The 14,814-nt window shown below is 36.3% G+C and overlaps 1 protein-coding gene across 5 annotated transcripts in view; it reads right to left on the bottom strand.

The window, feature by feature from the left end:
* The window catches only part of lypd6 (LY6/PLAUR domain containing 6), a 47,391-nt gene extending 34,018 nt beyond the window's left edge, over positions 1-13,373 (bottom strand). For all 5 annotated transcript variants that reach the window (XM_052142918.1, XM_052142916.1, XM_052142917.1 and 2 more), the window contains exon 1: positions 13,230-13,373. The gene's annotated coding sequence lies outside the window, so the exon portion shown is untranslated. The remainder of the gene's footprint in view (positions 1-13,229) is intronic.
* Between the last annotated feature and the right edge of the window lie 1,441 nt (positions 13,374-14,814).

Raw genomic sequence — 14,814 nt, 5'->3', positions numbered from 1 at the left:
ACATTATTAAATAGAGTTTGACAAACCTAATGATGTTGATTTAAAACGACTATAGTATTAGAGATATTTACCGTAGATAAATTAGCGTAAGCCCTGTCCTACAGTTCAGAGTTCAGCTGTTTATGAATCCCATCATTATGCTAACATGTGGCACTCACTATGTAATGAATAGTAACTGGTGGTTTTAGACACAGCATATGCATGAATGCATAATATACAGTAATGCCTCTGACACTTATATCTCTGATGGGCCTCGTGAATTCAGCGCCACATCGCGATGGACATGAGCAAGGGGAAACTTTCCAGATTTCAATCCTCTCTTTTGACAATGACAGCTACTCTCTAATGTCTTTTGGCACTGTGCTAATGCTTAAGTCATTACTATGGCAAGCATATGGTTGTATTGCATTTCTAATGATGAACCTGTGTTCCTCCATTCATTTCAGAGAGCACAATGTATTCTCAGCAGAGAGTTCTGTTGTCAAAATGGCAATGAACTATGCCTCTGCCCTGCAGTGCACCCCAACAAAACCAAAGAAGTCACGATGGATCAGAGTCACAGGCCAGCTAATTGAAATCCTACATGCACACACACACTAATCCGGCACTATTCTTTTGAAGTGGTCCGGTTCAGCTGTATAATTTTTAATCCTCTCTTCAGCCTCTTGACACATTTAAAGATCCAAGGAATCAGTCATGTAGTTCAGAATAACACAATGGAACATCAGCTGCAAATACTTCAGAAAAGGGGAGTCTGTTTTAAAATCTTTGTTGGAATAATATTAACATGATACAATGTGCCGTATGCTGCATGCATAAGTTAAGCAAAATATTTGAGTTATTAATAAGTTATTGTTATAATTTGTATCTTTATGCACTATAATATACAGTACATACAGTGGAGTTCAAGCATATGAGTCTACTTGTGAAAATGCTTTTTGATTACTGTTTTCTGGTTGAATATTTTTTTAATTACAAATGATATTATCAGCATAAAAATGTAGTGAAAATATGAAAATAAGAATGTACATACATTTCTTACAATTTGATATATCCTCCTTTTGCTGTAATGCATGAATGCACTCCAGCTGGCATGGATTCCACAAGTTTATGCAAAACCTGATGATTCATGTCATCCCATCGAGATTTGAGAACATTCCAAAGATTTTTTATCTGTCCTTTTGTGCAAAGGAGTTAGCATGTCACAAATTTGCTAATTTTATTAGTGACCTAGAAATAGTGCTGACTCTTAAATATTTATTATTCATTTTATATCAATATTTTTATTTTTTTATTTTTTTTAAATCATAAAACTAGTTATTATGTTATTATGTCAGGTTTAAATAATATTTTGAATCCTAGATTTTCAATATGGACATTTGAAACACCAATGCCAATTGTAAATGCTTTTCGTGCAAGTTATTGAGTCAATCATCTTTGTTGCTCGTGTTGTTTTATATTTAACTTATTTAGCTTGATTATAACGATCTCTACATTACTACCTCTTCTTTCCCTCTCAGTTGGTGAACCCCAATTCCAGAAACTGGGGTAGAGAGTAGAGCCCTTCGCATGGTGGGAGAGATGCAATAATGTCTTGGTGCTGGGGGATCAGACTGAGGAAGGATAAGATATCCTTGTGGCAGCTGAAGAAAACCAAAAGGGTGGGGTGTGGGTTGTGTTTAAGTCCCTTGAACTTTGGGCCACCAAAACCATGGCAGGAAGAAAGGGCAATGGGGCTAATTAGGAATTTTCATGAAAGGATTTGCTTCCCTCTTTTTGTCTTTGGGGCTCAGATGGCAAACCACACAGTCTCCTAACACGACCTTTCCACACCATGATCATGGACCGAGTGTGTCTGAGTTTAATCAAGTTCCACACATGGGGGAAACACACCTCCCATTCTGTGATCCTATCACTGGTGCTTTTGTGCATGTTCACAAATCAAAAACAGCTCTAAACACTGTTCAGACATCATTAGTATATTTAGAGATCACCTGACACTAGATGAGCTTGTGATTCAGTCGGCCTACCATGTCAAAGAACATCATTCTTCACATAAATTCCCCAAACATAAGACCACTATAGTGATCAAGGTCTGTTCAAGGTCCAAATGGCAGGAGTGAGAAAGCAGAAAGACAGATTATCAGATGGCTGCGTAAAGAAATCATTTCAATCTATGTTTTGCAAAACCACCAATGTGCATCCAGACATGAAGCAAGTCATGTCAGCTTTATAGAGAATGAGATTTTTGACTTAATTTCCCTTTAGAAACTTTAAAGGTTTGAGACAGCAGTGAGAGAAAAACCACCAGACTACAATTAGACATGGGGCTTTAAAGCTTATGTCTACAATGTCCTCAACAAAATATGGGATGGCTGGACTATATTTGCAAGGAATAACTTAAAGGGCATTTGGCTTAATTTATATTCATTAAGAAAAAAAAAGTCTATCATACCCTAAAATTTCACCCAGACATTCAGAATTTCATTTAGTACTGTTAAAGATTACATTTAGTGGTCGACCGATACAGGTCTGTCGATGGCCAATACCAATATCTAGGGAGCAGGTTGGCCGATATAAATGCCCATAACCATAATACAATTTAAAAACAGCAAATCAGATTTACACCAAATGTCTAAAGCAAAACAAACAAGTTTTTTATTAAATATGTATTTAATTCAAAAACTTCAAAAGAAAAAAACCTTGAAAACAGAAAGTGTTGGATATTCACTGACGGAACTGACACAAGGGGTGAAGGGTTAGGCACAAGTGAACCTGGTTTTCGGCCGATGCTGATAATAGCAAAATATAAATTGCCATCTAAATGACTGGTTTGGTTTAAGTACAAAATATAACATCCCTGCATCAACCCGAATACATTAGATTACACCAACAAAACTGATTTAAGGGGTTAGGTTTGTTAGAAATAGCTCCTCAAGTAAACAATAGCAGGTTACCACTTTTTACAGTTGTATAGGCTATGTAAAGTAAAGCGCTTTTAACCTGTTCACTTTTTGACATTTAAGCCAAAACATGAACATGTTAAAAGCTCTTAACTTGTAGGATGTGCAAAGTGAATTAACAAGAATCAAACCAATGTTTCTCGTGGAGCAAAAAATAAATAAAACTTCAAAGGAACTAAATCCTCTGGAGACATTAAGTATATAGTTGCTGGTGCTGAAGAAGGAAAAATGGACCGCACCAGTGAATCTACAAGACAACATCAAGGTTGACTACATACATATGGGGTTCATGTGTATTGGCAAAAATACTGTAGCAGTCCTGGCAATGAGAAAGAAAAATGTAGTTTGGTATTAAAAAATCTTTATGTTAAAAAGGAAACAGAAAACCTATAAAACTTGACTTCATAAGAAAATGTTTGAGAAGCAAAACGTACAAAATATACATCTATTTACATTAATATGAAGTGTACAGTCACTTTGAAAGAGTTAAAACATTCTTATTGAAATCCTCTAGTGCACAGTGTTCTAACAGACTACATATAAATCTTCATACACCGACAAAGGATGGCAGCAGCTTCACAACAGGGTACAAAAAGGCCCCGTAAGACAAATCGGATACATCTGCTCAGTAAAGCATTCAAATGAGGTACAAGAGCCTCTAATTAGCATCAAAATTTGACAAAAGCTTCTTAACACGACAAAGTCTTAGGCCTATCTTCTCCCGTATTTATATATATATATATATATATATATATATATATATATATATATATATATATATATATAGATAGATAGATATACTGTATATATATACATTGTTTTGTAAATCAAAATATTTATTATTAATTATAAATTAATAATAGGGTGTGATGTGCAAAAATAACATGCATTAAGAGTGCTGAAAGCCTCAGGCATACTTGTTCTGACCCAGTGACTGTGATCTTGCCATGGTCACTCATGCAGTTAACGCAAAACAAACTTTGCTAAATAATTCAAAAAGAGCATAAGTAATGCACAGCGCTGAGGGATTCTTTTATACGCTCTGGTGCACAAGCTTGTGTTATATACAGAGCCCATGCAGAAGTGTCATTATCCAAAGACCATCAGCCATTGTCAAGTTTCTTGACATGGTGCAGGGAAACAAAGGGGTCAGATGAAGCCATTGCTCTGCCTTCTGCCTCACTGTCCCCATTGAGATGGCACTCTGGGTAATGTAGAGCCTGATCAGCACATGGAGCACTGAGCCCCCTCCCCCACAACAACACGGAATGCTGCTCTGATAGTCACGCGATGGAGCTGACCTCTTATAAAAAGGTGTCATTTTCACCCAACTTTTAAACCACATTTGTCATTGTGGATTCCAAGATGATAGAAAATAATGCTGTTCCTCACATCCATACTAATCCTGTATAGCCAGACCTTTTACTGGCAAGAAGTGTTATAACCACGATCGATCACAGTTAATTTTGTTTTTACTAGGGCTGGGAAATTTAATGCGTTCATTTTTTGCTATTAAAGATTTACTGTTTAACTTATTTAAAAAAAATTTAAAAATCTGTTTTTTTCACTTTCTGTGGCCAAACTTGGCATATATACATTTCTAGGAGGTCCATGCACAACTCGACTTGATTTACTGTATGGAGAATGGAGATTTAACCCACAAGTGGTGAGCCAGGTATGGGAGAGATACGGACAGTTCGCATCGCCCAACATGCCCACCGAATGAGACCAAGCGTGTGCATGAGAGAGACTGAACGGCACCCATAGAAATGATAATTTTGAGATTTTAAACTTTAGCAAATTAAACTTTAGCTTTGCATTTGTTTAATATTTGTAAGTATAGTGTCTAATGATGCATTGGCAATGTACTTTTAAGTTTAACTTGATACTATAATTAAAAAAGTCCACTTGAAAACACCAAAAGATTTAGCTTAACTTTTAATTACAGCATATCCACTGATTTTATATATAATATACAAACATATACATTACTTGTATAAAAGACTTGTGTCTAATGAACTCTATGCACAAAATGAAATATGTACATATTTAAATAATTTAAATAAATGATGATTAACTAATGCCTTGCAAATTATTTGAGACAAAGTATAAAGTAAATGTATTTATGATTATGTTCGTTTAAATGTACCATGTGCCATGATTAATTATAAATAATCACAGAAAACTGTAATCACTAGCCATAGTTTTTTACATGCCATTTAGGAGCGGGTTTATCTCAGATAGATTATACCACAATAATAGACAGTGATAAAAAATTATATATAATTAAATATGAATTAAATAATAATAATAATACAAAATTGGAATCTGCATAGGAATCCAACGTTTCTATTCAAAATCTTAATCATGGTGAGAAATCACTGTGAATTTGTTTTTGGTGTGAAAGGCCTTAAGTTTAGTACAGTGCAGAAAATAAGTACAGACAATTTGTACAGACCCAAATGTAAAAAACAAAACACTGAATCATTTTTGAAGTCATTAATCTGGTAAATTTAGGCAAATCCAGTGATTAGTTCTTCCAGAAGAAATCTTGTCAACCTGCTTCCTTTTCAACACAACTTTGTTTCCAACTTTATTGTGCCCTTATGCATGGAACTTGTGTAAAGCCAGCCAATCAGATAAAAGCTTAACAGATCCAGTTCTGTATGCATTAAGTATCAAGCGGTCAGCCATACGGACTGCAAACAAATACTATTAGCCCAGCTATTCTGCATTAGACCCATTTTAAAGAGTGTAATGTCACATCTCTGCCTTGTTTAGAAGTGTAAATCTAGCATTATATATATATATGTGTGTGTGTGTGTGTGTGTGTGTGTATATACACTGGTGTCCAAAAGTTTGGAATAATATACAGATTTTGCTATTATGGAAAGAAGTTGGTTTACATATGCGAGTGGTGGTGGCGTAGTGGACTAAAGCACATAGCTGGTAATCAGAAGGTTGCTGGTTCGATCCCCATGGCCACCACCATTGTGCTCATTGAGTAAGGCACTTAACTCCAGGTTGCTCCGGGGGGATTGTCCCTGTAATAAGTGCACTGTAATTCGCTTTGGATAAAAAGCATCTGCCAAACACGTAAATGTTAATAATGTGATTTTTTTTTTCACATTATTCTACTTCATTGGTACAACTTCTTAAACTACTTCAAAGATTTCTTATAAAAAATCCTCCATGTGCAGCAATGACAGCTTTGCAGATCCTTGGCATTCTAGCTGTCAGTTTGTCCAGATACTCAGGTGACATTTCACCCCACACTTCCTGTAGCACTTGCCATAGATGTGTCTGTCTTGTCAGGCACTTCTCACACACCTTACAGTCTAGCTGATCCCACAAAAGCTCAATGGGGTTAAGATCCGTAACACTCTTCTCCAATTATCTGTTGTTCAGTGTCTGTGTTTCTTTGCCAACTCGAACATTTAATTTTGTTTTTCTGTTTCAAAAGTGGCTTTTTCTTTGCAATTCTTCCCATATGTCCTCCTGAGTCTTCTCTTTACTGTTGCACATGAAACTGGTGTTGAGCAGGTAGAATTCAATGAAGCTGTCAGCGGAGGACATGTGATGCGTCTATTTCTCAAACTAGAGTCTCTGATGTACTTATCCTCTTGTTTAGTTGTACATCTGGTCTTCCACATCTCTTTCTGTCCTTGTTAGAGACAGTTGTCCTTTATCTTTGAAAACGTCTAAGTTACGTATGTAACCTCCGTTCCCTGATGGAGGGAACGAGATGTTGTGTCTGAGAAGCGACACTAGGGGTCTCTCTTGAGCCCTAGTGTCGCTTCTCTGACACAACGTGGAGAGAGCGACAGAAGAGGAACGTCTAGGTTACGTATGTAACCTCCGTTCCCCGATGGAGGGAACGAGACGTTGTGTCTTCCCCGCCACGTCGCTGAGCCGAGCCACTGTTGTTGCCGGACCATTTCCGGCTCCTCAGAAAAATCCTGAATGAACTCCCGTATTTGCGCCGCCTAAATACCCGTATGTCCGGGGGCGGGATATGCAAATACCGGCTGCCAACTTCTCATTGGCCTTTTTTCATAGATCAGAGGTGAATATCGGCGCTCAAGAGAGACCCCTAGTGTCGCTTCTCTGACACAACGTGGAGTGAGCGACAGAAGGGGAACTGTAGTGTACACCTTTATATGAAATCTTCAGTGTTTGCATATATATATATATATATATATATATATGCAAAATAATAAATGCAGTATCAAGACATTTATTGATGGAATATCATGAATTTGACCATTTATCAAAAGCTAAAATGCAACAAATATGATAAACACTGACAAAATATAATTTAAAAAAGTAATATTTGCAAATTGTACCTAGAAGGTTGAGCTGAGAAATTATTTATTTCATATTTAAGTTAAATGGCAATTGTAACCAAAAAATACCTAGCATCTAGAAATCTGTAACAATACCCAGGCAAGCCCTAATTTTAAGTTAATTTTGGACCCTGTGTTAATATCAGCTAGCAAGACTTTCTAAATCTACCCGAGAGCAGAAATGTCTCAGGATAGACCAAACGACCTGGCACTCTTCTCATTTCAGAAATGTTATGGTGACTTTGCAAGAAACCTCTATATTATACATTTATTTTCGCTAGTAAGATTATATTTTGCTTGATTCAATGAATATTTGCTTTTGAAAATAAAAAGTTGTAAATGATTACTGTTAAATATCTAGGGCTATCGATATATATCACGATAAAGAAAATCCACGATAAGCTTTTGAGGAATTTTCGATATTTACTGCATGTCGCTAAAACACAAGCACTTCGGCTTTCTCGGGCTGCGTTTCAACAGGGGTGGACGAAATCCGCTCAAAGGCGCTCACAGCGGTAGGAGAGAGCTCGCCCCACACCGCTGCTAATCCTACGATCCACCTTGCGAGCATGACGCTCGGCTTTCATAGGAATTAATTGAAAACGCTCTCAGCTTCGCTCACAACGTGCCAGTGGTAACGTAGGGTCAGACTGGATGAACTTGCTAATGCTAGCTGCCTTGCTAATGATTAGTTTACGTCGGACACTGGATTGATTCCATCCGCACCGCAAGATGCTTCATGAACACAGTTGCGCCCTCTCATAGTCTCTAGTGAAGAGCGCGACAGAACAACAGTGATGTGGACAACAGCTCTGATCTTTCTGCGCTGTAATCTTGAATATTGTTCTCTAGCACCAAACATGCATCATTTCTGCCCTGTCCCACTCCGCACGCGTCACCTCTTTTCCCTGCATGTGTGTAGACATGAAGCGCCGCATGAATTAACGTGGTTTCAAAGCACCTTTTAGACCAAAACATTTTTCCCTTCTAAATGTATCTTTATTAATCAGCGTGTTACGAGCCTTTAATATTAAACAATTAAAAAATCCAAATCGATTTCTGTTCTAATTTTGTGAAAATGAATTAGATGTCTGGAATGGATAAGGAAAGACTAAAATTACTAGTTGGTAGACTAGTCTCTCACTTTAATGAAAATGTACATTTACATTTTTAAAAAAACATTTTCTACATTTTCTCTCAGGACACCCCTGAACCCACATTCAGCCTCATTCCACAGTCACAAGGGCTTCTATGCCCCATACTTGGGTATCTGAATCTAAAGAAATATAAAAAAGATTTCATTGTAACGTAAAAATATTCCAACAAATACTGGACTGCTGTCGCTTCAGAACAAACAGATGATCTTTTAACATTAATTTTCAATTGATAAACGGTAAAAGACGGAAAAATTGGTAAAAGATCCCGCAGACACCGCTGCTTTGGCCGTCTCTGGACCCCCTGTGCGGTTTTGTAGAGACTATTTTGACTGTTTAAAATACATTTTTCAACTTTGAATATAAAAAAAAGAAAGTGCAACCTGTAAATGTATATCGTGATAAATATCGATATCGAACAATATGAAAAACATTATCGTGATAACAATTTTGTCCATATCGCCCAGCCCTATAAATAGAGCACATCAGACTAATTCCACGATCCTTCAGAGCTGCAAAATTAATAAAAATAACATAAAAATTGCGATATTGTCATTTGTCATTATAAAACTGCAAAAGTCTGCGATTAAAGACAGACGTGCACTTCAGAATAATCAGGTGACAAGCTGTTCTGTGCACGTGCATGGGCTCGTGTTTTAGTGTTTTAAGAGCAGTTCACAGGCAAGGTGAAAGAAAAGCATTTGCAGGTTCAAGCTTTAGTAACCGCTACAAGTTATTTTACATATCTAGTAATGCAGCACAGTATAACAGAAAAGGAGGAGATGACAGCGTATCAGATACGGAACATTACAAACTGTCAAATACACAGTGCACTTTCAGTGTCAAAATAGTAAATAGGACACAAATATATTATAATAATACATTTGACTGGGTCTCACAGAAATTGTTTAGAAATTAATTATTATGCAATATTAAATTGGGTTCCAAAAAACTAGTGGATTAGTTTTTGCTAAATATATATATATTTTTTTTTTAAATATACAAAGATTAATAATGCTTTTTATTAAACTACTATCTACCATTGTCTATAAAATATCAATATAAATGTGCACTTCAATGAAAATTATTTAATATCATTCTCCCTTGTGTTCATTTAGTGCAAAATTGCTTGGAAACATGCCTTTATTATTTTTAAATAGATTTGTATTCAACACCTGTAAAATATGGAATCTACTTGGATGAAATTATGGTTTCTCTGACAAAAAAAATCACTTTTGAGTATTTCAGAGCAAATTCATAATTAGCGATATATATAGAATATCGTAAATTGGCTGAAAAATATCTAGATATAATTTTTGTAGCCATATTGCCCAGCCCTACTGCTGTGATGAGGTTTCAAATGCAGCTTCTGAGGGAGTGAGAGTAAATTTGACATCTTGACTGACGCAATCCATCCTTTCCTTTTTTGGAAAGTCCTGGAAACATAATAGTGGATTTTTTCTTTTGCTGTTGGTGCAAATATTGTCTCCCATTCACCTCCACTGACGTTAACCCCACTATAGTTTACTGCATTCCAAACCTATCCATTAGGGATAAAGAACCACTGAGAAAGAGATAAATAGATTAACAAAAAATGAAAAATCAACACACAGTGACCGCAGTGTGTGCCTGGATATTACATTTAGGGCAATCCATCGTCATGATCTAAGAAACCCAGCTATAAAACACACTTGAGAAGGACCAAATCTAACCTTCTCATGACATTCCTTTTGCCTGCATCATAACATCACATAAAAACCCACACTTGGCCATGACGTCTGCTAATAATGACCCATATAACGTCTCTTAATGCTTCCACATCCTTGTCATTAGGACGGCTCAAATAACACCTTTCAGTTCCTCGGCTGGCCCATCTGGGGAAACACCTGCACCGGCTCGAACATGTTATCATACTGGTGTTCAACAAATGTTTTTTTGGGTCAAGGAACGTAAATATGCGGGCTTTATTGTCAGAAGTATCTATAAGGGAAAGTATCCACAAATCTGAGCTAACTGATTGTCAGGTGAAGCTAATTCATCAGGATGTTAGATTACTCAATCACTCTTCAAAGCTGAAGTATTATTTTATTATACTATATTACTACAATGTATATCATCACTATGTGACAAATGTATTACTGTAACAATAAACAGGTACTTTGAAAAAGCTGTGACATCAAAATATGACTAGTTGTTCTTTCAGTTACACTTTATTTTAGTGACCTTGCAACAGTGTAATTACACACGTAATTACTGATTATTACTAATTAACAACATGTACTTACTATAGGGTTAGTTGCTTATAATCACTCATAATTGACTATTATTACTATAGTAAATATATGCAATATGTGTAACAAGGACACGTTAAAATAAAGTGTTTTTTTGTGAAATAAGTGTATTATTAAAGTCTTGCATTTAAAGTTGCTATTTAGAATGCACATCCTATTAGTTTGGATTAATTAGAATCGAATGCATAAATCTTGAATTGACAGTATAACATTGGCGAAAAATAAAAATGACTTTAAGCTACAGCATTTAATTACAATGCATATTAAGAGCATATTGACTGTATTTACTGAGGTTTATACCTTTATGCTTTGCAAACAACCCATTAATGCAAACCTATTCAGTTTAGATGTACAGAAAATCATATATAAGCCTATGCACGAGATGTTATGGGGTTCCGCCACCCCCACCCAGATAAAGTGAACCCATCAGACCCAAGAGAAAGGACACTAAATCTTGCGTGGGCACTGAGATTTGTATAACGAAGACAAATGCATTCTTCACGCTGGTGAGGATCCTTTCATCTCTTAAACATTTTCTTCTTGAATTCATTGTTCTGTCCGTGTCTCTTCAACCAAGACTGCTGCCCCACCACAAAATCAGACAGTCTACAGATGGGCTTTAGACACACACATAACTGTATAATTCTATTATTCCTATGCATGTTTGCAGGAGACAATGCATTTCCTTCGTTCTGACCATGACTGGAAGTTGAGACTATAGGCCTTAGTTTGTTCAAAAGTGAAAACTGCTTAGTCCAATCCCAGGATAATTCAATCGATATTACTGAATTTTAAGGTGAATAGAATGTCGCTTCATGGCTCCAAGATTTACTATTTTCACTTTGCATTGTCTGAAATAGTTTTTGTGCTTTCCCAGTGATAATTTTCCACCTCAGTGGAAATGCTTTCTCTTAGCTCTGATATCAAAGGCAGCTCGACTCATAAGTAACTCCTGCACGATGGATTTGTTCTCACTGCAAAGTGTGAATTTTTAGCAGTGTTCCTTCCCCTTGTCCTTGGCTGCCTGTGTTGAGTCTCTCTCTTCACCCAACCTAACACAGCCTGCCGATAAGATGCGTTTCAGACACAATTTCCCCCCAAAATAATCTCACTGAGGAAATGAGCATGGAGTCGTTTGTCTTCCCCAACCCCACGCAGGTGCAGTGCAGCGAAATGAAATCTAGCATCATTCCAATAAAGAGATAAACAACAGACTGTTCTACAAGGGGTTCTTTCATAAAAAAAAAGTCATAGAAATGAGAAGTTGAGATGTTCAGTCAAAATTAGGCATTGACTTTGAGCCAAATAACATCTTTACATAACATGCAATAAAGAAGAATTTCAGCAGCCTACACATCACATATTCAGATAAGACAATGCATAATTAAGGGCTATAGAGTACAAATGGTAGGAGCCGATGTGAACAGGGCACACAAATACACACTGTGATTTAACCACTCCTACACAACATGGCAAACACAAAGCGGCACACAAAGCTCCATTAAAGCTTGGGGTCAAAACCACCCCAAATACATAAAATGAACCCCTTTTAATGCAGTATCCATGCACCGGCTGCATAATTTACTATCAAATTAGTGTTGAATTTTTCTTTTTGTATCATACTAGTGGATCTAAGAGCCCTTCATTGTTGATTAGTTCCATCTAATACAGTACAAATGCATGACAGTGAACCTACATTCCTAGCATTGAATCGGGATGGGCAACTGCACGTGATTCCTGACCTTTTGTATGTACAATGACTGACGGGTCACCTCTAGCTTTTGACAAAATGTCAAAATACTCACGTTTACACGAGAGTGGAAAAAGAAAATAAGATAAATGAAAGCCAACGCAGGGTTTAGAGAGATGCAGCCTACAGTGCATAATTATATATATTATATATATTTATTAAGCTACTTACATTGAACAATCGAACTGAATAAATTTACATTCGCAACATAAATATTCGGTCGAAATCGAATGGTGAGAATCGATCCGCGAATGCAACTCTTATAAGATAACATTTGAAAATGGGATATTGTCTCACTTTTTCCACACCTTTCCTTTACGTTGTTTATTCATAAGTTTCAAAACATCCCATCTGCACTCCTAGCTACGTGACAAACTTAAATGCTCTCATTATAATCAATAGGAGCGTTGGTCGCGCGCGTGTAATGTACAGTGTCGCAGGTTATCATGGAAGCGTTCTAGTTTGTCGCGCGCTTGCTGTCAAACAGTCTGTCTCTGTTATTTTGTTGTGTTTGTGTCATTATGTTATAGTTTGGATCAAGATAGGAGCAATTATCGCCCTGTTCAGTAATAAAATATTCGTTTTACAGCAAAAGAGTTCAAAAACACTATTAATATGATGAAGGGAAAAAAAACATTTGTGCAACACAACACAACACAGAGACTTTAAAGGGTGTGAATGCACTAAGAACACGCGCAGCAGGTCAAATAAAAAAATGTGCTTACCTAAAATGACTCAAACGACTGAAGTGAAACTTTAAAGACGGCAGATTTATTCCTGTGTGGCACAGACCGAAACGACTCATGTATATCACTGGTCTCCGTTCAGTTCTCCTCATGACACGTCCGAGCTGAATCCCTCTGAACTCAGGTTTACTAAAAGGCGGATGAGACTCTCGGCTGCGCCTATCAGAGGTTGAGAGGAGGTGCGTCCCGATGGACACACACACACACACACACACACACACACACACACACACACACACACACACACACACACACACACACACACACACAGAGAGAGAGCACTACTGATCTTATTCACACCACCTGGAGCCATGGTTAAAATCTCTTGGCCTGAAGACCGTTTACAGCTTTTCATTTATTTGTACAGTTAGGTAAATCTATATTTAATCTGTCAGAAACATCTAGTCAATAGCTGCATATCAGTAGTGAACTGCCTAGAGACAGCATTTTGAGCATCATACACATGTAAATTAATGCCCCACAATGGTAGATACATTTGACCATGTTTTTCTAAACACAGACAGACTTTATTTCAGATGGTGAATGCAACACAAACTATTACATCAACAGCCTTCTCAATAAACCACAGCCAAATAGCTTTTTTACAGCGAAAAACAGACTTATAAATTCTAATCATGCAATAAATCGCTACAAACCATATATAATACATAAAAGTTTATATATATATATATATATATATATATATATATATATATATATATATATATATATATATATATATAATCTTTTTCCTCCAACAAATAATAAATAGACATTTTTTTTTTTTTTACATACTAGATGCTGTAGTATCTATTTGCAATTACCTTTTCCTTTTCCTTTTGTAGGAGCTAAATCAATCTGTCACCAAATAATTGAACAGATCATTTAAAACAATAAGACTGGATTTTCAAAGTAAATCAGCTATAAAACTGATTACCACAAAAACAGTTTTTTGACTCGTCCCTCCTTTTCTTTAAAAAAGCTCAAATATCAAAGTTACAGTAAAGCACATGGAAGTGAATGTGGCCAATATTTGGAGGGTTTAAAGGGCAGAAATTTGAAGCTTATAATTGTATAAAAACACTTACATTCATTCTTCTGTTAAAAATCATGTATTATTTGGGCTGTAAAGTTGTTTAAAATAATTTTGACAGTCATTTTAGGGTTTGTTGACATTACATCATCATGGCAATAAAGTTGTAAAATTGACTATAACTTCAGAAAATGTTAGTATGCAATTTTATCATGCTAAAATCATGTCTTGTGGCTATACTTTTGAAATAGTGAGTATTTTGACGTTTATGAATTGGCCCCATTCACTTCCATTTTAAGTGCCTCACTGTAACCCAGAGAAAAGGAGGGACGAGTCTAAATTAAGACTCATCGTGGTAATAAATATCATGCCACAATTGCTGTCAATTGAGCTTAACTTGAACTTGAATAATTCTTGAAATAACACTCTCATACTTTAAGCAAAATCACCAACTCAGAACCTTGAGATATTGTCTTTGTGGGCATCCAGGTTGATAGTCACATAAATGTGTAATTTAACAAAATGTATTAT

Source organism: Xyrauchen texanus, chromosome 14 (genome assembly GCF_025860055.1).
Source record: "Xyrauchen texanus isolate HMW12.3.18 chromosome 14, RBS_HiC_50CHRs, whole genome shotgun sequence".
NCBI classification, from domain to species: domain Eukaryota; kingdom Metazoa; phylum Chordata; class Actinopteri; order Cypriniformes; family Catostomidae; genus Xyrauchen; species Xyrauchen texanus.
This window is presented reverse-complemented; position numbering and strand designations above follow the sequence as displayed.